The sequence below is a fragment of the Ceratotherium simum genome, chromosome 15 (genome assembly GCF_057802395.1).
Source record: "Ceratotherium simum simum isolate JZ-2026a chromosome 15, ASM5780239v1, whole genome shotgun sequence".
Taxonomy (NCBI): Eukaryota; Metazoa; Chordata; class Mammalia; order Perissodactyla; family Rhinocerotidae; genus Ceratotherium; species Ceratotherium simum.
This window is the reverse complement of record NC_141914.1, coordinates 63,562,074-63,585,469: the sequence shown is the minus strand read 5'-3', so window position 1 is coordinate 63,585,469 and position 23,396 is coordinate 63,562,074. Positions and strand designations below refer to the sequence as shown.

At 39.0% G+C, this 23,396-nt stretch overlaps 1 long non-coding RNA gene across 2 annotated transcripts in view; it reads right to left on the bottom strand.

Annotated features, from left to right (window-relative positions):
• The window catches only part of LOC147915231 (uncharacterized), a 59,314-nt gene that overhangs the window by 21,792 nt on the left and 14,126 nt on the right, over positions 1-23,396 (bottom strand). The window lies entirely within an intron of this gene.

Sequence of the window (23,396 nt, the reverse complement as noted above, 5' to 3'; positions counted from 1 at the left end):
TGAGGGAGGTCTTTGCCACAAGACACCCCCTACAAGAAATGATCAAGAAGGCCCTAATACCTGAAAAAAAAAGAAAGGTTTACAAAGCCTTAAGCAAGGAGATAGACAGACAAAACCAGAAAATTGCAGCTCTCTATCAGAACAAGTTAGCAAACAATTTTAACATTAAACATAAAGGGAAGGAAAGCATCAAAAATAACTATAATCACTTCACTTTAATCACAAACTCACAACACAAAACAGAATAAGTTGTGACAACAATAACTTAGACAAGGAAGAGGAGTGGGATGGAACCTGCTTAGGCTAAGGAGATAAGAGGCTCTCAGAAAGTGGGCTATCTCATCTACGAGATCTTTTATATAAACTCACAGTAACCACTAAACAAAAAAAAATCAGAACAGAGACACAAAAGATAAAATAAAGAGAAAAGCGTCATAGAAAATCACCAAACTGAAATGGCAGTCAGAAATACATGGGATGAGAAACAAGGGAAATACAGAACAACTGGAAAACAAGAGATAAAATGGCAGTATTAAGCCCTCATATATCAGCAATCACTCTAAATGTAAATGGATTGAATTCTCCAATCAAAAGACACAGAGTGGCAGGATGGATTAAAAAACAAGACCCAATAATAGGCTGCCTTGAGGAAACACAACTCACCTCTAAAGACAAACACAGGCTTAGAGTGAAGGGATGGAAGATGATACTCCAAGTCAATGGCAAACAAAAGAAAGTAGGTGTTGCTATCCTTATATCAGACAAAATAGATATTAAGATAAAAAAGACAATGAGAGGGGCCAGCCCTGTGGCGTAGCAGTTAAGTGCACGCACTCTGCTGCTGGCGGCCCGGGTTTGGATCCTGGGCACACACCAATGCACCACGTTAGGCCATGCTGTGGCGGCGTGCCATATAAAGTAGGGGAAGATAGGCACAGATGTTAGCCCCAGGGCCAGTCTTCCTCAACAAAAAGAGGAGGATTGGCATGGATGTTAGCTCAGGGCTGATCTTCCTCACCAAAAAAAAAAAAAAAAAAAAAGACAACGAGAGACAAAGAGGGGCAGTATATAATGATAAAAAGGACATTCCACCAAGAGGAGATAACACTTATGAATACATATGCACCTAACACAGAAGCACCAAAGTACATAAAGCAACTATTAACAGATCAAAAGGGAGAAATTGACAGCAACACAATAATAGTAGGGGACCTCAACACCCCACTTACATCAATGGATAGATCATCCAGGCAGAAAGTCAACAAGGAAATAGTGGAATTGAATGAAAAACTAGACCAGACAGACTTAATAGATATATAAAGAACACTCAATTCAAAAACAGCAGAATAGACATTCTTCTCAGTGCACATGGAACATTCTCAAAGAGAGACCATATGATGAGAAAAAAGGCAAGTCTCAATAAATTTAAGAAGACTGAAACCATACGAAGCATCTTTTCTGACCATAATGCTATGAAACTAGAAATCAACTACAAGAAAAAAACTGGGAAAGTCACAAATATGTGGAGAGTACATAACATGCTACTGAACAACCAATGGATCAATGAAGAAATTAAAAGAGAAATCAAAAACTACCTGGAGACAAATAAAAATGAAAATACATCATACCAACCCATGTAGGATGCAGCAAAACCTGTCCTAAGAGGGAAATTCATAGCAATACAGGCCCACCTTAAGGAACAAGAGGGGCCGGCCCCGGGGCTTAGCAGTTAAGTGCGCATGCTCCGCTACTGGCGGCCCAGGTTCGGATCCTGGGCGCGCACCGATGCACCGCTTCTCCGGCCATGCTGAGGCTGCGTCCCACATACAGCAACTAGAAGGATGTGCAGCTATGACATACAACTATCTACTGGGGCTTTGGGGGGGAAAAAAAAGGAGGAGGAGTGGCCATAGATGTTAGCTCAGAGCTGGTCTTCCTCAGCAAAAAGAGGAGGATTAGCATGGATGTTAGCTCAGGGCTGATCTTCCTCACAAAAAAAAAAATTTTAAAAATTAAAAAAAAAAACTGTTAATAAAAAAAGGAACAAGAAAAATCTCAAGTAATTAATCTTAAACTACACCTATCAGAGCTAGAAAAAGAAAAAGGCCCAAAGTCAGCAAAAGGAGGGAAATGATAAAATTTAGAGCAGAAATAAATGAAATAGAAATCCTCCCAAAAAAAAAAAACAAAAACAGTAGAAAGGATCAATGAAACTAAGAGCTGGTTCTTTGAGAAGATAAACAAAATTGACAAACCCTTAGCCAGACTAAGAAAAAAAGAGAAATGGCCAAATAAAATTAGAAATGAAAGAGGAGAAATTACAACAGATACCACAGAAATGTAAAGGATTATAAGGGAATACTATGAAAAACTATATGCCAACAAATTGGACAATCTAGAAGAAATGGATAAATTCTTAGACTCATACAACCTCCCAAAACTCATTCAAGAAGAAATAGAGAATCTGAATAGACCAATCACAAGTAAAGAGATTGAAATAGTAATGAAAAACCTCCCAAAAAACAAAAGTCCAGAACCAGATGGCTTCTCTGGAGAATTCTACCAAACATTCAAAGAAGATTTAATACCTATCCTTCTCAAACTATTCCAAAAAATTGAAGAAGACGGAATGCTTCCTAACTCATTCTATGATGCCACCATTACATTGATAGCAAAACCAGGCAAGGACAATACAAAGAAGGAAAATTACAGGCCAACATCACTGATGAACATAGATGCAAAGATCCTCAACAAAATATTGGCAAATTGAATACAGCGAGACATTAAAAGGATCATAAATCATGATCAAGTGAGATTTATACCAGGGATGCAGGGATGGTTCAACATCCACAAATCAATCAATGTGATAAACCACATTAACAAAATGAGGAATAAAATTCACGTGATCATCTCAATAGATGTGGAGAAAGCATTTGACAAGATCTAAAATCCATTTATGATAAAACTCTCAATAAAATGGGGATAGAAGGAAAGTACCTCAACATAATAAGGGCCATATATGGTTAACCAACAGCCAACATCATACTCAACTGTGAAAAACTGAAAGCCATCCCTCTGAGAACAGGAATAAGACAAGGATGCCCACTCTCACCACTCCTTTTCAACACAGTACTGGAGGTTTGGCCAGAGCAATTAGGCAAGAAAAAAAGATAAAAGGTATCCAAATTGCTAAGGAAGAAGTCAAACTCTTACTGTTTACAGCTGACATGATTCTATATATAGATAACTCTAAAGAATCCATCAGAAAACTATTAGAAATAATCATGTGGAAATAAATATTTATCCTAACTAAAAAAAATAAATAAATAAAAAATAATCAACACCTACAGCAAAATAAACTTACAAAAATCAGTTGCATCTCTATACTCTAATAACTAACAGAAAGAGAAGTCAAGAATACAATCCCATTTACAATTGCAACAAAAAGAATAAAATATCTGGGAATAAATTTAACCAAGGAGGTGAAAGACCTAGACACTGAAAACTATAAGACATGACTGAAAGAAATCAAAGAAGATATAAAGAAATGGAAAGACATTCCATGCTCAAGGATTGGAAGTATAAACATAGTTAAAATATCCATACTACCTAAAGTAATCTACAGATTCAGTGAAATCCCAATCAGAATCCCAATGACATTCTTCACAGAAATAGAACAAAGAATCCCAAAATTCATACGGAACAACAAAAGACCCCAAATAGCTAAAGCAATCTTGAGGAAAAAAAGAACAAAGCTGGAGGCATCACAATCCCTGACTTCAAAATATACTACAAAGCTATAATAATCAAAACAGCATGGTCCTGGTACAAAAACAGACACATGGATCAATGGAACAGAATTGAAAGCCCAGAAACAAAACCACACATCTAAGGACAGCTAATCTTCAACAAAGGAGCTAAGAACATACAATGGAGAAAGGAAAGTCTCCTCAATAAATGGTGTTGGGAAAACTGGACAGCCACATGCAAAACAATGAAAGTAGACCATTATCTTTCGCCATACACAAAAATTAACTCAAAATGGATTAAAGACTTGAAGGTAAGACTTGAAACCATAAAACTCCTAGAAGAAAATACAGGCAGTACACTCTTTGACATCAGTCTTAGCAGCATCATTTCAAATACCATGCCTACTTAGGCAAGTGAAACAAAAGAAAAAATAAACAAGTGGGACTACGTCAGACTAAGAAGCTTCTGCAAGGCAAAGGGAGCCAGGAACAAAATGAAAAGACAACCCACCAGCTGGGAGAAAATATTTGCAAATCATATATCTGACAAGGGGTTAATCCCCAAAATATATAAAGAACTCAAGAACAAACAACCCGATCAAAAAAGGGGCAGAGGATATGAACAGACATTTCTCCAAAGAAGATATACAGAAGGCCAACAGACAGACGAAAAGATGTTCAACATCACTAATTATTAGGGATATACAAATCAAAACCACAATGAGATATCACCTTACATCTGTCAGAATGGCTACAATTACGAAGATAAAAAATAACATATGTTGGCAAGGATGTGGAGAAAAGGGAATCAACCCTCATGCACTGCTGGTGAGAATGCAAAATGGTGCAGCTACTGTGGAAAACAGTATGGAGATTTTTCAAAAAATTAAAAATAGAAATACCATTTGATCTAGCTAGCCCACTATTGGGTATTTATCCAAAGATCTTGAAATTAACAATTCAAAGAGATTTATGCACCCCTATGTTCACTGCAGCATTATTCACAATAACCAATACGTGGAAGCAACCCAAATGCCCATCAACTGATGAATGGATAAAGAAGATGTGGTTTATATATACAATGGAATACTACTCAGCCATAAAAAGACAAAATTGTCCCATTTGCAACAACACGCATGGACCCTGAGGATATGATGTTAAGGGAAATAAGCGAGACAGAGAAAGACAAACACCGCATGATTTCACTCATGTGGGAGATCAAGACAAACAGAATACATTACTGGTTACCAGAGGGGAAGGGAGTTGGGGGGTGGGCAAAAGGGGTGAAGGGTCACATATATATCATGACTGATAAATAATAATGTACACCTGAAATTTCACAATCTTATAAACTATTATGACTTCAATAAAATTAAAAAATAAATAAAAAAAGATGAAATCTTGCCATTTGTGACAACATGGATGGATCTTGAGGGTATTATGCTAAATGAAATAAGCCAGACGGAGAAAGTCAAATACCATATGATCTCACTCATAAGTAGAAGATAAAAACAACAACAACAAGAAACAAGCACACAGATACAGAGAATAGATTGGTGGTTACCAGAGGGGAAGCGGGGAGGGAGGAGGGTAAAAGGGGTGACAGGGCACGTGTGTATGGTGACGGATGGTAGCTTTTGGATGGTGAATATGATGTAGTCTACACAGAAACTGAAATATAATGATGTACACCTGGAACTTATGTTATAAACCAACGTTACCTCAATAAAACAATTAAATAAATAAATTTAAAAAAATGAATGTTTATTGTGTGGATTGTAAAATGCAGTTAGGATCAATAATGGCTCTAAAAAATGCAGAAATATGACAGGTCAATTCAATATAGATAAATGTTAAGATAAATGCATTGGAAGACAATAAGTCAGATCATACCAATGAAATATTAGGTTCTGAGTTATCAAAATACAATCAAAAAAACCTGGAACATAACTTATTTACAGAAAATATCTATTCTATGTTCTCTCTAGGGTTGTAGCTTAATGCAATCAACCGTAAAGGGAGACTACACTCACTATGATTTTAGAAATGTAGTATTCAGATATCAAAGACAAGCAGGTATTGACCATGAAAAGACAAGGAATTTCTTATGTGGAAAAAAAAATCAAACAGCAGTGAATAAAAAGACAAACATTTACAATTAGGTTTATAAATATAGAAAATGGGTTTATCTTGTAAGACATCTACCTCTTTGGAAACTCCCATTAAAGATAACAATTACTTTATACAGACATTGAGGGAAGAGGTATTTTCCAGAAACTATAAATTAAAATGAAATTCTTTAAAATCTCTGATTAATGTTTCACTTACTACCACTTGTTTCCACAGTTTGGTTTCTTTAGCATGGTTAAATTGTAACCTGAGTGGTACCTATTCAATGATCCACAACAAGACATTCTAATTTTTATTGTGCAATCATTTATAAACCTGGATCATATCCACTTTGTATGTAAGCAACACCAATGATGACTCTTAGGAAACCAATGCTGTGTGGCTCTTTCCAACAGTGCTGAGGAATATAGCCCAATATGCTGTTTTGTTAAGTCTTTAAAGACTAGGATTGGGGCCGGCACAGTGGCGCAAGTGGTTAAGTACGCACACTCCACTTCTGCGGCCCAGGGTTCGCCGGTTCGGATCCCGGGCATGCACCAATGTACTGCTTCTCATGCCATGCTGTGGTGGCATCCCATATAAAGTAGAGGAAGACGGGCACAGATGTTAGCTCAGGGCCAATGTTCCTCAGCAAAAAAGAGGAGGATCAGCATCGGATGTTAGCTCAGGGCTGATCTTCCTCATCCAAAAAAAAGACTAAGATTGAGTTGCAAAAGGATTAATTCACGACCTGCTCATCAACCTTAGCTTCAGAAACTGTTGCCTTTTTCAGAGAGAGTCTTGAAGATTGGGGAGCAGATCTGCGAGGAAGATTTGTTTTTCACTGGATAACCTCCTACTGTGTGATTTTCTTTATCTATTTTTACCACATGTATGTATTCTCTTACAATAACTACGAACCACACACACACGCACACAAATATGAAGTTAGCTACATTAAAATAAAACTACATAAGTCGTTTTTTTGTATTTGCCTTGGGATAGTCAGTGCTTTCCCCAAAGTTCCATAAAACTTACTGATATTCTTACTATAAAATTCTCTATTATATTATGTAAAAACAAAGCAGAACCTCTACATAGCCAACAGGAACAAGTTAATTCTCTGTATTCCCAGTGTCATGATACCAAAAATAAACTGGACTCTTCAAAATTCAGATCTCTTTTTAATCAAATATTTTGCTCCAATAACTTTCTGTTAAACTTGCTCACAAGAAATACAATAGGCTGAGACCAAGAAATTGTCTCTTATTTCTTAACTTCCAAGCTCCAATGAATGTGCCATGAGCAGTGAAAATGCACTAAAAAAAAAACAAAAAAAAGGCAGAGAATCTGGCCAAGTCATGAAAGGATTTAGTCTAGGTAAGAGAGGACTGGCTGTGTAGCGCACTGACGTGCAGGGGTGAGGAGCAAAGCAGGCAGAGCTCACTTGGGGTCCAGGGTCCAAGTTCACCCCAGATATTAGCTCTAGATAAACTGACTAATGTTATCTGTGCTCATCCGTGGCTCAGTTGTACTAGTAAATTAACTGATTAATGAATAATGGGCAAAGAGATCTAGGTCACCTCCATTTTCTTTCTTGGTGAGGTGGGCCCATTTAGGGCTCTTAAGTCCAGATCCAAAATTGTTTTGGAGAAGTCCAAATCAGAACTTAGGACTCCTCTGTTTACCAAAATCTGGTTTAAAAAAACTTTTTTTTCTGTCTCACCTCTGTGTTGGTTCAAAGAAATGGAAACAGTTATGGAAAATTTAAAAATAATTTCCTGACAATCCTTTTTCCTTTAAGACTTTTCAACATTCATTTAACTTGATGGTTTTGTGCAAAAAATTTTAAGGGTAGGAAAGTTTTCCAGGATAATCTACAATAGAATACATAAACTCTGCACATAGTCTAAATATCTTTCCAATTTGCCTTACTATTTCATATTTGTGGTTTTTCAACCCGGGTGGCATAGGCTTGACCTATGTACTAGAGTTTGGAAAACTGACCACCACGATTTGAATATACTGAGTCTACACCTATCCACCTCCAGTGTACACATTCACACATGTGTGCACACAGCGGGGGCTGCGTCACTACATCTCAGATTGTACCCTATTCCATTACAGTGCCTTCTCACAGCAAAACAACTCATCCACCAGCCCAATAGATCTTACCAAATTTAATTTTCTTGGGTTGTATTAGGAAAACAATAGTCATATTCAACACATTTTTTTAAAACTACACATGCTCTTCCCCCCTGAGAATGCTTGTTCTAAGTTTACCATTCAATTCTTCTGCTAACAGCACCTTTTTCTTAAACCTATTCCTTACACCTTTATGATGGCAAAATTCCAATTTACAATAATGCAATGTGATATTACAAAAGATTGCCATAATAAATTTTGGCTGAGTTTCTATATAATATCTCTATAATATATTGACATTTGCTGCCACTTATAAAATTCACTTTCATGGTTTTGGCTTCCAAAAAAATTTTTATTTGCTTTTCACAAAATCATATTTAATGTAGTAAGGCACCACAGTCTTGGGGCTGAAACCACAAGGCCTGAGACTTAAATTCTAATTCTCTACTGAAGCAGCCAGAAAATTATAAAATAAAATTTTCATATTTTATTTAAAATAATCATCTTTACTGAAATCACTCAACATTTATTTAAAAATCTTTTAAAGCCACTTTTTAAAGTAAAGAACCCCAGCACTTGTGTTAGCAAAGCTGGCGGCAGCTGCCGCGGGGCTGCGGCGTGTCCTCGTGCACACCCCAGAGCCAGGCTCCTGAGCAGGAACCTCCACTCGGCTGTGTCAATTTCTAATTCTTTCCTGAGTTCTGTCACTTCCTTTTTAAATTCTATTTTACTTTTTCATTTCTTACATAATTTTCTTAATGTACTTACCTCATTTTGAAATAATATGGTGCCTTGGATCTGTGTTTTGAGTACGTCTTTCTGGCATGATTTTATTGTCTGTATGGATGTTATTTTAAAACACCTTATTCTTGCTCCTTACAATATCTTCATATGGCATCAGACCCTGATATTTTTCTGTTGCTCATTTTTATGTGAATTTAGTTTTCCTGAACTTTAAGAAGGAAGCTTAGTTCAGATTTTATACCTTCGGTTGTTAAAAATATGGCAGCTTGCTTTTAGACATTTCCTGACTGTTCCCCTCTCCCACATTAGTCTGGACCTTCTCTGTCCTTCTTCACTCTCCCTGTCCTGCTGAACTTTTTTTTTTTTTTTTTTTTTGTGAGGAGATCAGCCCTGTGCTAACATCTGCCAATCCTCCTCTTTTTTTGCTGAGGAAGACTGGCCCTGGGCTAACATCCATGACCATCTTCCTCTACTTTATATGGGACGCCGCCACAGCATGGCTTGACAAGTGGTGCGTCAGAGCGCACCCGGGATCCGAACCCGTGAACCCCGGGCCGCCACAGCGGAGCGCACGCACTTAACCGCTTGCGCCACCAGGCCGGCCCCTGTCCTGTTGAATTTTGACGGTGCTCCGGCCATTTCCCCTCAGTATGAGGCCCCAAGCTTGAAGTGAAACTGATGGGTCAGTCTTGAGAGTTGATGGGATTAAACCACTCTGGCCCCTGTCGGTCTTCCCTTGAGATCCTCAGTTCCCTAGTCACCTACTAGCTGTGTGACCTTGGATAAATTGCTCTACCTCTCTGTGCTTCCATTTCCCCCTTTTTTTTTTATTCCCCCCCCCAAAGCCCCAGTAGATAGTTGTATGTCATAGATGCACATCCTTCTAGTTGCTGTATGTGGGATGCGACCTCAGCATGGCCTGAGAAGCGGTATGCCGGTGCGCGCCCGGGATCCGAACCGGGCCGCCAGCAGCGGAGCGTTCGCACTTAACCACCAAGCCACCGGGCCGGCCCAATTTCCCCATTCTTAAAATGGAAAAAGTAATAGAATAATGAGTTTTCATTCAAGGTGGTCAAAACATAATGTGACACTCAGTGATCACTTTTTGAATGTTTAATAAATATCCATCTGCACCTTCTTTATGAACTCACTTTTAAGTTGTAGAAGCTCTCAGGTCAACTGATTGCAACTCTCTAAAATCCTCAGCGCCTCCGAGTCCATTCATGTGCTAACCATAGTTAAAGCTTAATTTACCCAACTAGCATACTTCTCATTATTTTCATTATTAATAAAAGATTCAAGAGAAAGGAAAGCTGCTCAGTGTCATCCTACTAAGAACATAAATGCCCTGTCTCCAGTGTTGAGTCATTTCTCATTACATCTGTTTCATTTTTTCCCTCCCTAGGCTCTGTAGGAACTTACATGAGAGGTAACTTTATTTGTATATAATCAAATAAGACTTCTTAACACGTGGTACCATTAGCAAAGGTCACAAATAATCTTTTTAGAAAGGCTCTAAAAAATTTTTCTTTTTCTTTTTTTTTTTGTGAGGAAGATCAGCCCTGAGCTAACATCTATGCCAATCCTCCTCTTTTTGCTGAGGAAGACTGGCCCTGAGCTAATATCCGTGCCCATCTTCCTCCACTTTACGTGGGACACCGCCACAGCATGGCCTGACAAGCAGTGTGTCGGTGGGCAACTGGGATCCAAACCCGGGCTGCCAGCAGCAGAGTGCACGCACTTAACCACTACACCATGGGGCTGGCCCCCTAGAAATTTTTTTCTTAAAAGTCCAGAGCAGGGGCTGGCCTGGTGGCATAGTGGTCAAGTCCACATGCTCCACTTTGGTGGCCCAGGGTTTGCCAGTTTGGATCCTGGGCGCAGACCTACTCACTGCTCATCAAGCCATGCTGAGGTGGCGTCCCACACAGAAGAACTAGAAGGACCTACAACTAGGATACACAGCTATGTACCGGGGCTTCGGGGAGAAAACAGAAAAAAAAGGGGGGGGGGGAAGATTGGCAACAGCTATTAGCGCAGGGCCAATCTTCCTCAAAAAAAAATAAATAAATTTTTTAAAGTCCAGAGCATTTTTTAAAGATTTTTGAAATTTTCATTTTCTACAGCTTATGATTTACTGCTGAAAACTTCTATTATCTATAGTCAGAATGTGCCACTTTAACTTGTTGGAGCTTATTTTTTCCTTTTTAAGCAACTTTGCTTTAAAACATATAAATATAAAAAAAAGCTAACCAACCAGATTTTTGCAATTTAAGTTGCTAAAAAGTATTTCTCTATGTCAACCTAGGATTTATGTAGAAAAATATGACCGAAAAAAAGGTGTGTGTGGTGCGGGAACTCATGACAACTAATTGTAATGTGTGATCCTGGTTTGAAGCCTCTACCAGAAAAATTTTTTTCTTCTTTTTCTATAATGGAAATTATTGGGAAAACTGATGAAATTTAAGTGTCTACAGATAACAATTTTTTATCAATTTTCCCAATTTAGATAATTATACTGTGATCATATAAAAGAACGAACTTAAAACATGTGGGGTAAAGAGGCGTCATGTCTACAACTTATTCTCAGAGTTTAGAGAAAAGAGAGAGGATGTGAAAGCAAATGTGGTAAAATTTTAATTAACATTTGGGGAATCTGGGTGAAGGGTATACAGGAATTCTTTGTGCTATTCTCTTACAACTTCAGTGAAAGTCTGACATTGTTTCAGAATAAAAAAAGGTTTTTAGAAATTGGGTGGTTAAGAGCAGAAAGATAGTAAGATCAATGTCCCTGAGGGTCTCTTTGAGCACTTACAGAATCCTTGAATGTTACACATGGAAAGCAAAAACCTTATTTTAAAGGAAAAGTTGGGGAGTTAGAGTGCCTCAAATATTTGATGAGGAAGGCCAGTACGAAATCAGTCCCTGGAAGGTACTCACTTTGATCGGTGCACTGATGTTTGATTCAATAAACTGCCATTCCATATTAGCAGAATCAGTGATATCTTAGTGAGCTAATAATTCAGGCTAAGGCCATTAGAAATAGCACTATCAGACTGGCAGAGATGAAGTTGAGTTATTATGCTCAGTTAGCACAAGGGGCAACAATGGTGCTTGTAATCTGTTGGTAGGACTTAGACTGGTATAATCTAGCATAATTTTTTTGAGGAGCAATCAGGTAGTACGTATCACATTTTAAATGTTCATATCCTTTGACTCAGCAATTCTACTTCTAGAAATCTCTGCTAAGAAAATAGTGGGGCAAGTGAACAAAGATGTATATTCAAGGATGCTCACTCCATGGGCCAGCCCCATGGCTTAGCGGTTAAGTGCGTTCACTCCGCTGCTGGCGGCCCGGGTTCGGATCCTGGGCGCGCACCGACGCACCGCTTCTCCGACCATGCTGAGGCCACGTCCCACATACAGCAACTAGAAGGATGTGCAACTATGACATACAACTATCTACTGGGGCTTTGGGGGGAAAAAATAAATAAATAAATAAAAGAGTTAGTTTAAAAAAAAAAAAAAAAAGGATGCTCACTCCAACACAGCAAAGAACAGGAGACATTATGTGTCCATCAGTAGGAGATTAAATAAATTATGATTTATCCCTACAAGAGAATATTCTTCTTAAGTCATCACAAAGTATGAGATAAATGACAGGGAGCAATATCCCTAGTATATTAAATGAAAAAGTAGATTGCAGAATAGTATGTATAGTATGATCCTAAGTATACTTACATTACTAATTTACATTTAAAATAGAAATATTATATATGCTTTTTTTTTCAAAGACTGAAGGAACATTTGCCATAAAGAATTGTGGATAGGTAGAGAGTTTGAAGAATACACATTGCATGATCCATGGCAGACTACATAATTTGCAAGGTCCAGTGCAAAATGAAAATGTGGAGCCACTGGTTAAAAAATTAAGAATTTCAAGATGGTGACAGCAGAGCATTAAGCCAAGTATTGTGCCCTTCTGAGTGCAGGGCCTTGTGCAACTACATAGATCGCATGTCCAGGAAACTGACCCTGGCTATACACTACACTATACTCTTAGATATATGTTCCACTATAGTATAGATTACACTACCAAGTATATGCTAAGATACACACTATATACACTACAATTAGTGGTAGTATATGGATGGGTGGGTGGAAATATACATGTTGCTAATCTCCTCCCCACCTCTTTGTTATTTTGGGTACTATAATAAGGGCAATACTTTGTCATAAGGGCAATCCAAAGTGTGTTTAAATTATTCCTAAAAGGAGCTAGCACATTAAGGATGCTGAGATGAGTGATTTGCCGGTGTACCCTTTGGATTGCTTCGCATGCCACAAGAGTGCCTCCAAGAGGACTGAGCGAGATTCAGTGAGGAGACAGAGACATCAGCTCTCAAAGGAGAGTTCTACAAGACATTTTAATTACTTTTAAAGAGGTTCCATGATAATGACCATCAGGACAAATAAATGATGGGTAACTTTTTTCCTCTTTTCATGTAGCAAGTAGAAGTACAAGAAAAAAATAAGAACAAGAAATATAAACAGGAATTTCCTATCTCTAGAAATTAAATAGCTCTTCTAGGCCACCTAGGTATTGATAAATATTTTTCTACTGCTCTAAATGGTTCTAAGATATCCTTGAATTAACCAAATAATAGTATTACTAGTCATTAGTTGACTTGATCTGTCTACTAGTTAAATGTTTCCTCTGATGCTTCTATTTATAAGTAGAACTCAAAACCTGGGAAGTCTAATTTGGGATCAGCACAGTAGCTTATGTTCTTCCATGTAGAACACCAAGGTTTGATTAGGCAGATCTTACGGTTATAGCCAAAAGGCAAGAGAACAAGATGTTCTAATATCTAATGGGCTCTAACTAAGATGGTCTAACACTTACCGGGCTCTGATTCTCATTAGTCACAAGGAGAGCAACTTTTACCAGGGCCTACTGAGTGCTGCGATAAGCGCGCAGGTGAAAGGACAAGCGTTTCTAGAATTCAACTGAGTGGGGAAGTGATGAGAAAAACATTAAAAGATTTGTTGTTAGAGATTTTTTTTGAAGTTCGTCATAAGGTAATCAGTGGTAACTAAGTCTAAATGACACTGGGAGCTACAGGCATCTGGAGAATCTGTCGAAACTATTTGAGAAGTTCTCCAAGAGACTTCAGGGTTTTGTATAACATAGTGACAGATTATAAATAGAAAGCTGATAAATCCTGTGAGGTGTTGTGTGTTTCAAGACTAATTTCTGTGCCTTAAAAGTGTTCAATCTTGTACTATTTTAAATTCATCTTCCAGAATTATATGTGTCTACATGGTACCATATGTCACATATAATCTATGTTCAGTAACAGGGAAAAATAATAAATACATCAGAGTCCTACGTATATATGATTATCCAAGACAGTCATCTGTTTTAGGGCATCACTTCTATCTTCATTAAAGTTAACAAAATCACTTATACTCACCAGTCTGACTAGCACTACTATTCCCAAATTTCAAAACAGGACCCATAATCCAGGTATAAGATATTACTGAAAACATGAATCTATCATTTTCACAATTGCAAAAAATAGCTCTATTTAATGCATTTGCCCTTTGTTATCTCCACAGATACTTAACTGCTTCTACCTTAAATATTAGTGACTTTTTAAAAAATATTATATACACACACATTTGACATGAAGAACTTTCTAATGATATACTCTGAAGACTGAATGGGTTATGATTCAAGAAATATTGGGCCGGCCCCGTGGCTTGGCGGTTAAGTGCGCGCACTCTGCTGCTGGTGGCCCGGGTTTGGATCCCGGGCGTGCACCGATGCACCGCTTCTCCGGCATGCTGAAGCCGCATCCCACATACAGCAACTAGAAGGATGTGCAGTATGACATACAACTATCTACTGGGGCTTTGGGGGAGAAGGAAGGGAAGGAGGGAAGAGGGGGGAGGGAGGGGGGAGGGAGGGGGGAGGGAGGGGGGAGGGAGGGAGGAAAGAAGAAATATTGAGTTTCCCATTAATAAATGTATTGCACTTGATGAGAATGTTGAAGTGAGAATTCAAGCACAAAATAGGTGGTTGAACTAGACAACATTTGTGCTCTTTTCCAACTTTGAGACATCATGAATGTGAAACACCTCTTACAGGTCTTGAACAGGTCAGAGGATGACAGCAGTGAGAATGGAGAGGAGACAGACCAGAGAGAGACTGTGAAGAAATCCTATTTGTCCAACGTAGCTTGCCACTGACTGAACATAGAAGGCAGGAGAAAAGGAGGAAGACTCAAAAACATTTAAATGTTTTCAGCTAGAGAAACTAAGCAGAATAGCATCATTAATAGAAATAAGAAAGGATTGAGAACCAACAGGTTTTTCTTTTTTTGTTGTTTTGATTGTGAAAGAAGCCCCCTGAACAGGGTGACTAAAAATAGAGAAGTTAACCCTGCACTTTTATTTTGTTTTTTGGTATCAGAGATGGTTCCAGGAGATCAATCTGGATGTGGGAGGAGTCTCACTCCTGAATGGACCTGTGAGGGCATGGCCCTGAGGAGGAGGCTGGGAGAGAGAAATCAGAATGCCTGGCAAATGGGCTGGAATTCAGGGGCAGAGGAAGAACAGTTAACAGAAACATGTTCTGCCTCTTTGGGAACTGACTCAAGAACTGGTAAAGGCCTGAGCTTTCAAGGAGCTAGGGAATGCAATGGCAGAGTATATGAGATTTAAGCTAACACCAAGGAATTCAGAATAAACTTCACAGGCTCAGTGGAGCCAGTCTTTTAGAAGAATGTCATCAAGAAAACAGTAGTTGAAAAGAGAAAAAACTAGAGGCAGAAAAGGGCTCAGGAAAATATTGCATAAATCTATTCAGAAAAGTAAAATGGAATTAAATATTACTGGCCTGTAAATTCTGTCTTTGAAACATTATTTGGGTAGAGAAGTCAAGATGGCGGCATGGGCAGACTCTGAACTCACCTCCACCCACAGACACAGCCAATTTACAACTACTTGTGGAAAACTTACCCCCGAGAGAGAACTGAAAACTGGATAAGAGGAACTCCTGCAACAAACGACAATCCTAATTGAGGTGGAAGAGGCAGAAACTCCCTTCTGGAGAGGAAAAAGGCCACCTTCACAAGTCGCCAGCTTCACAGCCTCCCAGGAGCAGCCCAAAGGTCCGAAGCCCTCCCTGAAGGAGGGGGCCCTGAGCTGGGGAGCGCCCCTGCTGTGGGCATTTTGTGGACCCAGCACAATCGAGACGAGTGGCATAATATCTGACTTTGCCTGCTACTAAAACACTGAGGAGTACCCCCAAAAAAGATGGTTCACAAAGAAATTAAAACCGGCTCTTAAAGGGCCCACACGCAAACTCACCCGTTTCCGAAAGCAACCTAAAATCACCAGAAAGAAAGGTGCACAGTGCTCTGGTGAAAAGAGACTCACCTGATAGGTTCTGAGGGCATCTCAGTGAGACGTGAGACCTCTTCAGGGACTGGGACATTGGCGGTGGCCATTGTTGTGGCCTGGTGTCGGCGTGCTGACACAGACCCCGCTGGCACAGGCCATTGGAGTTCTCCCTGGGGCCTGCTAGCCCAGGGTCTGCCCCACCCACTAGAGCACTGATTTAATCCAGCTCAGCCAGGGCAGGCAGCCCACCCTAAGGACTGGCCCCAACCAACAACAAGCCCTCGGACAACTTGTGGCCTGCTAAGTGAGCTGCTTGGATTCTCCACAGCCTGGCAAGTGGGTCCACCTCTGTGGGGCAGAGCGTGCACAAGGGGTGGGTGGAGAGTGTGGGGCGGTGATGGAGCGTGTGGGGCTCCTGCCTTAGAAAGACTGGGTCCACTTCAGGAGGTTGGGGCACGCACACAGGGCAGGACTGTGTTGACTGTATGTGTGGACCTGTGGGCAGAGGGGCTTGCAGCTGCATAAGACTTGTGCTTCTCAAAGACCACACAGGGGACTGGCCCTCCCTTCCAAAGCCTGAAACAATTGGGTGCTCCCATGCCTGAGGCCAGCCCCACCCAGCTGCAATCCTCAGAGAGCTGACAAGAGACCTAAAGGTTGGAGGCTTATAGCAATTGTAAGCCCCTGAGTCTAACAACCTGCCACACTGGGGGCCTACTCACTTAATAGAAATAGGAATGTGCTATTAGACCTTGCAGCCAACTGTGCTGGGGCTCCCCACACCCAATAAAGAGACTGAAAGGCCCACAACTACAAGCAGCTGAGCATTACAACAGCTGGCCAGGGGCATAGGTCAGCCTCCCTGGGCACCTATGGGAAGAGCAACCACGCCACAACAGGACACATGTAGCCCACATAGGGGTCACTCCTGGAACATTCGGAACTGAGGGAAGCACACTGGTGGGCCTCATAAAGCATCACTTATATGAGGTCACCTCTCCAAGATCAGGAGATGTAGCTGACCTACCCAGTACATAGACACAAGCACAGGGAAAGAGGCAAAATGAGGAGACAAAGGAATAGGTTGCAAGTAAGGGAACAGGACAAGACCACAGAAAAGGAACTAAGTGAAACAGAAATAAGCAACCTACCCACCAGAGAGTTCAAACAGTGTTAAGGATGCTCACTGATCTTGGGAGAAGAATGGATGAACTCAGTGTGAGTGTCAACAAAGAAATGGGAGATATAAAAAACAACAAATCAGAAATGAAGAATACAGTACTGGAAATGAAAAAATTCACTAGAAGGACTCAAAAGCATAGCAGAGGATACAGAAGAATGGATCTGCAAGCTGGACGAAAGACTAGAAGAAATCTCCCAAGCTGAACAGGTAAAAGAAAAAAGAATTAAAAAGAGTGAGGACAGTCTAAGGGACCTCTGGGACAACATCAAGTGCACTAACATCTGTGTTATAGGTGTCCCAGAAGGAGAAGAGCGAGACAAAGGGGCAGAGAATCAATTTGAAGAAATAATAGCTGAAAACTTCCCTAACCTAAGGAAGGAAACAGACATCCAGGTACAGGAAGCACAGAGAGCCCCAAACAAGATAAACCCAAAGGCACCCACACCAAGACACATCATAATCAAAATGTCCAGAATTAAAGAAAAAGAGAGAATCCTAAAAGCCGCAAGAGAAAGACAAGTTACATATAAAGGAAACCCCACAAGGCTATCAGCTGAATTCCCAGCAGAAACCTTACAGGCTAGAAAAGAGTAGCACAATATACTTAAAGTGCTAAAAAGAAAAAACCTACACCCAAGAATACTCTACCTGGCAAGGTTATCATTCAGAATGGAACGAGACGGGGTCTGGCTCAGTGGCGCAAGTGGTGAAGTGCGCATGCTCCACTGCGGCGGCCTGGGGTTCACCAGTTCGGATTCCAGGTGCGCACCAACACACCGCTTGTCAGGCCATGCTGTGGCGGCGTCCCATATAAAGTGGAGGAGGATGGGCACAGACGTTAGGCCAGGGCCAGTTTCCTCAGCAAAAAGAGGAGGATTGGCAGATGTTAGCTCAGGGCTGATCTTCCTCACAAAAAAAAAAAGAAAAAAGAAAAAAAAAATGGAAGAAGAGATAGAAAGTTTCCCAGACAAGCAAAAATTAAAGGAGTTTCTCCCCAAGAAACCAGTACTACAAGAAATGCTAAAGGGACTTATTTAAGGGGAAAAGAGAAGACCACAAATAGGAAAAATTATCTATTTCCATGATAAGAGGGTAATGGATACAAACGCACAGAAAAGAGGTTAGATATGATATCAAAAACATAAAATGTGGGAGGAGGGGAGTTAAAAGAGTAGAGCTTTCAGACAGAGGTCAAACTAAAGAGACCATCAACTTAATATAGCTTGCTATTTACAAAGGTTACTGTATATGAACCCCATGGTAATCACAAACCAGAAACCTATAATAAATACACAAAAAACTAAGAGAAAGAAAACCAAACATAAAATTAAGAAAGCAATCAAACCGCAAGTGAAGAGAGCAAAAGAAGAAAGGAACAGAGAAGAAGTACTAAAACACCAAGAAAAAAAAGTTTAAAAATGGCAGTAAGTACATACGTATCAATAGCTACTTTAAATGTTAATGGACTAAATGCTCCAATTAAAAGGCATAGGGTGGCTGATTGGATAAAGAAAACAAGACCCATATATATGCTGCATACAAGAGACCCACTTCTGACCTAAAGACACTCACAAACTGAAAGTGAAGGGATGGAAAAAGATACTCCATGCAAATGGCAATGAAAAGAAAGCTGTGGTAGCAATACTCATATCACACAAAATAGACTTTAAAACAAAAACTGTAAAAAGAGACAAAGAAGGGCACTATAGAATGATCAAGGGAACAATCCAACAAGAGGATATAACACTTGTAAATATCTATGCACCCCACCTAGGAGCACCTAAATATATAAAGCAACTATTAACGGACATAAAAAGAGAAATAGACAGTAACACAATAATAGTAGGGGACTTTAATACTCCACTTACACCAATGGATAGATCATCCAAACAGATCACTAAGGAAACATTGGCCTTAAATGACACAGTAGAACAGAAGGACCTAGTAGATATATATAGAACATTCCATCCCAAAACCAAAGAATACACATTCTTTTCAAATGCACATGGAACATTCTCCAGGATTGATCACATATCAGGGCACAAAACAAGTCTCTATAAATTTAAGAAGACTGAAATAATACCAAGCATCTTCTCTGACCACAACAGTATGAAACTGGAAATCAACTATAGGAAGAAAATCAGAAAAGCCATAAATATGTGGAGATTAAACAAAATGCTACTGAACAACGATAGGGTAAATGAAGAAATCAAAGGAAAAATCAAAATATACCTGGAGAGAAATGAAAATGAAAATACGACATGCCAGAATTCATGTGCTACAGCAAGAGCAGTTCTAAGAGAGAAATTTATGGCAATACAGGCCTACCTCAACAAACAAGAAAAATCTCAAATAAACAATCTAACAATGCACCTAAAGGAAATGGAAAAAGAAGAACAAACAAAGCCCAAAATCAGTAGAAGGAGGGAAATAATAAAAGTCAGAGCAGAAATAAATGAAATAGAGACTAAAAAAAATAGAAAAAATTAATAAAACCAAGAGCTGGTTCTTTGAAAAGATAAACAAAATTGACAAACCTTTAGCTAACTCACCAAAAAAAAAAGAGAGAAGGCTCAAATAAGTAAAATCAGAAATGAAAGAGGAGAAATTACAACAGAAACCTCAGAAATACAAAAGATTATAAGAGAATACTATGAAAAGCTATATGCCAACAAATTCGACAATCTGGAAGAAATGGATAAATTCTTAGAATCATACAACCTTCCAAAACTGGATCAAGAAGAAATAGAGAATTTGAATAGACCAATTACCAGTAAGGAGACTGAAATAGTAATCAAAAACCTCCCCAAAAATAAAAGTCCAGGACCAGGCGGCTTCCCTGGTGAATCTACCAAACATTCAAAGAAGACTTAATAACTATCCTTCTCAAACTCTTCCAAAAAACTGAGGAGAGGGGAAGCTCCCTAACTCATTCTACGAAGCCGACATTACCCTGATACCAAAACCAGACAACGACAATAGAAATAAAGAAAATTACAGGCCAATATCACTGATGAACATCAATGCAAAAATCCTCAACAAAATACTAGCAAATCACATACAACAATACATTAAAAAGATGATACACCATGATCAGGTGGGATTTATTCCAGGGATGCAGGGATGGTTCAACATTCGCAAATCAATCAACATGATACACCACATTAATAAAATGAAGAATAAAAATCACATAATCATCTCAATAGATGCAGAGAAAGCGTTTGACAAGATACAACATCCATTTATGATAAAAACTCTGAATAACATGGGTATAGAAGGAAAGTACCTCAACATAATAAAGGCCATATATGACAACACCACAGCTAATATCATCCTCAATGGTGAAAAACTGAAAGCTATCCCTTTAAGAACAGGAACCAGACAAGGACGCCCACTCTCACCACTCCTATTTAACATAGTATTGGAAGTCCTAGCCAGAGCAATCAGGCAAGAAAAAGAAATAAGAAGATCCAAATTGTAAAGGAAGAAGTGAAACTCTCGCTATTTGCAGACGACATGATTTTATATATAGAAAACCCTAAAGAATCCATCAGAAAACTTTTAGAAGTAATAAACGAATGCAATAAAGTTGCAGGATACAAAATCAACATACAAAAATCAGTTGCATTTCTATACACTAACAACAAAGTAGCAGAAAGAGAAATTAAGAATACAATCCCATTTACAATTGCAACAAAAAGAATAAAATACCTGGGAATAAACTTAACCAAAGAGGTGAAAGATCTGTACACCAAAAAGTATAAAACATTGCTGAAAGAAATTGAAGAAGACACAAAGAAATGGAAAGATATTCCGTGCTCTTGGATTGGAAGAATTAACATAGTTAAGATATCCACACTTCCAAAAGCAATCTATAGATTCAATGCAATCTCTATCAAAGTTCCAACAACATTTTTCACAGAAATAGAACAAAGAATCCTAAAATTTATATGGAACAACAAAAGACCCCAAATAGCTAAAGGAATCCTGAGGAAAAAGAACAAAGCTGGAGGTATCATACTCCCTGATTTCGAAATATACTACAAAGCTATAGTAACCAAAACAGCATGGTACTGGCACAAAAACAGACACACAGATCAATGGAATAGAATCCAAAGCCCAGATACAAACCCACACATCTATGGACAGCTAATCTTCGACAAAGGAGCCAAGAACATACAATGGAGAAAGGAAAGTCTCTTCAACAAATGGTGTTGGGAAAACTGGACAGCCACATGCAAAAAAATGAAAGTAGACCATTACCGTACACCATACACAAAAATTAACTCAAAATGGATTAAAGACTTGAATGTAAGACCTGAAACTATGAAACTTCTAGAAGAAAACATAGGCAGTACGCTCTTCGACATCGGTCTTAGCAACATATTTTCAAGCACCAAGTCTGACCGGACAAGAGAAACAATAGAAAAAATGAACAAATGGGACTACATCAAACTAAAAAGCTTCTGCACAGCAAAGGAAACCATCAACAAAACAAAAAGACAACCTAACAATTGGGAGAAGATATTTGCAAACCATACATCCGATAAGGGGTTAATCTCCAAACTATATAAAGAACTCATGCATCTCAACAACAAAAAAAACTAACAACCCAATTAACAAATGGGCAAAAGACCTGAACAGACATTTATCCAAAGAAGATATACAGATGGCCAACAGGCACATGGAAAGAGGTTCAACATCATTAACTATCAGGGAAATGCTAATCAAAACTACAATGAGATATCACCTCACGCCCATCAGAATGGCTATAATTAACAACACAGGAAACAACAAGTGTTGGAGTGGATGTGGAGATAAGGGAACTCTCATACACTGCTGGTGGGAGTGCAAACTGGTGCAGCCACTATGGAAAACAGTATGGAGATTCCTCAAAAAATTAAGGATAGAACTACCATACTATCCAGCTATTCCACTGCTGGGTATTTATCCAAAGAACTTGAAAAACACCAATGCGTAAAGACACATGCACCCCTGTGTTCGCTGCAGCATTATTCACAATAGCCATGACTTGGAAGCAACCTAAGTGCCCATCAAGGGACCAATGGATGAAGAAGTTGTGGTATATGTACACAATGGAATACTACTCAGCCATAAGAAATGATGAAATCCAGCCATTTGTGACAACATGGATGGACGTTGAGGGTATTGCGCAAAGTGAAATAAGTCAGAGGGAGAAGGTTAAATACCATATGCTCTCACTCATTAAGTAGTAGAGAATAACAACAACAAACAAACACATAGAGACAGAGATTGGATTGGTGGTTACCAAAGGGGAATGGAGATGAGCATTCCGGGCAAATGGGATAATTAGGCACATGTGTGTGGTGATGGGTTGTAATTAGTATTTCGGTGGTGAACATGAGAACATGATGCAATCCATGCGGAAACAGAAGTATAATGATGTACACCTGAAATTTATACAATGTTATAAACCAATGTTACTGCTATAAAGAAAAAATTAAAATAATTTTTAAAAAAGCAACATTTCGTACTTTTTTCAAGTTAAGAGCTACATAACGATTATTTTACATATTCAGTACTTTGAAATTTTGCACAACATATCATCTATTACCATGATGCCTAATTACCCATATTTTAACTCTGTCTTTACCTTAGGCTGAAACCACCCTATACAAGAGATATTAGGCCAGTAGTTATCTAGTAGTTATCAAAGTATGTTCTGGGAACCAGTATCATCAGCATGGCGTAATCTTCAGATGCTATCCCAGACCTCCTGAATCAGAAACTCTGGTGATGGAGTCCACCAATTTGGGTTTTAAGTCTTCCAGGTGGTTCTAAAGCACTCTAAAGTTTGAGAACAACTGCCGTAGGCATTTCAAGACTAGACCTCTTTAGAGCCTGTTTAGGAAACAACACTCTTCTGTTTTCTGTCTACTCATAGCACTACTCTCACTTCTGATCACCAAATGTGTGGTAGGTCTTTCTCACACCAAAAAATTTTGCAACACCAGTTGGGTGTCCTACAATTTAACTCAGTTCTGACACTACCTGGAGATAGCACCAGATTCCAC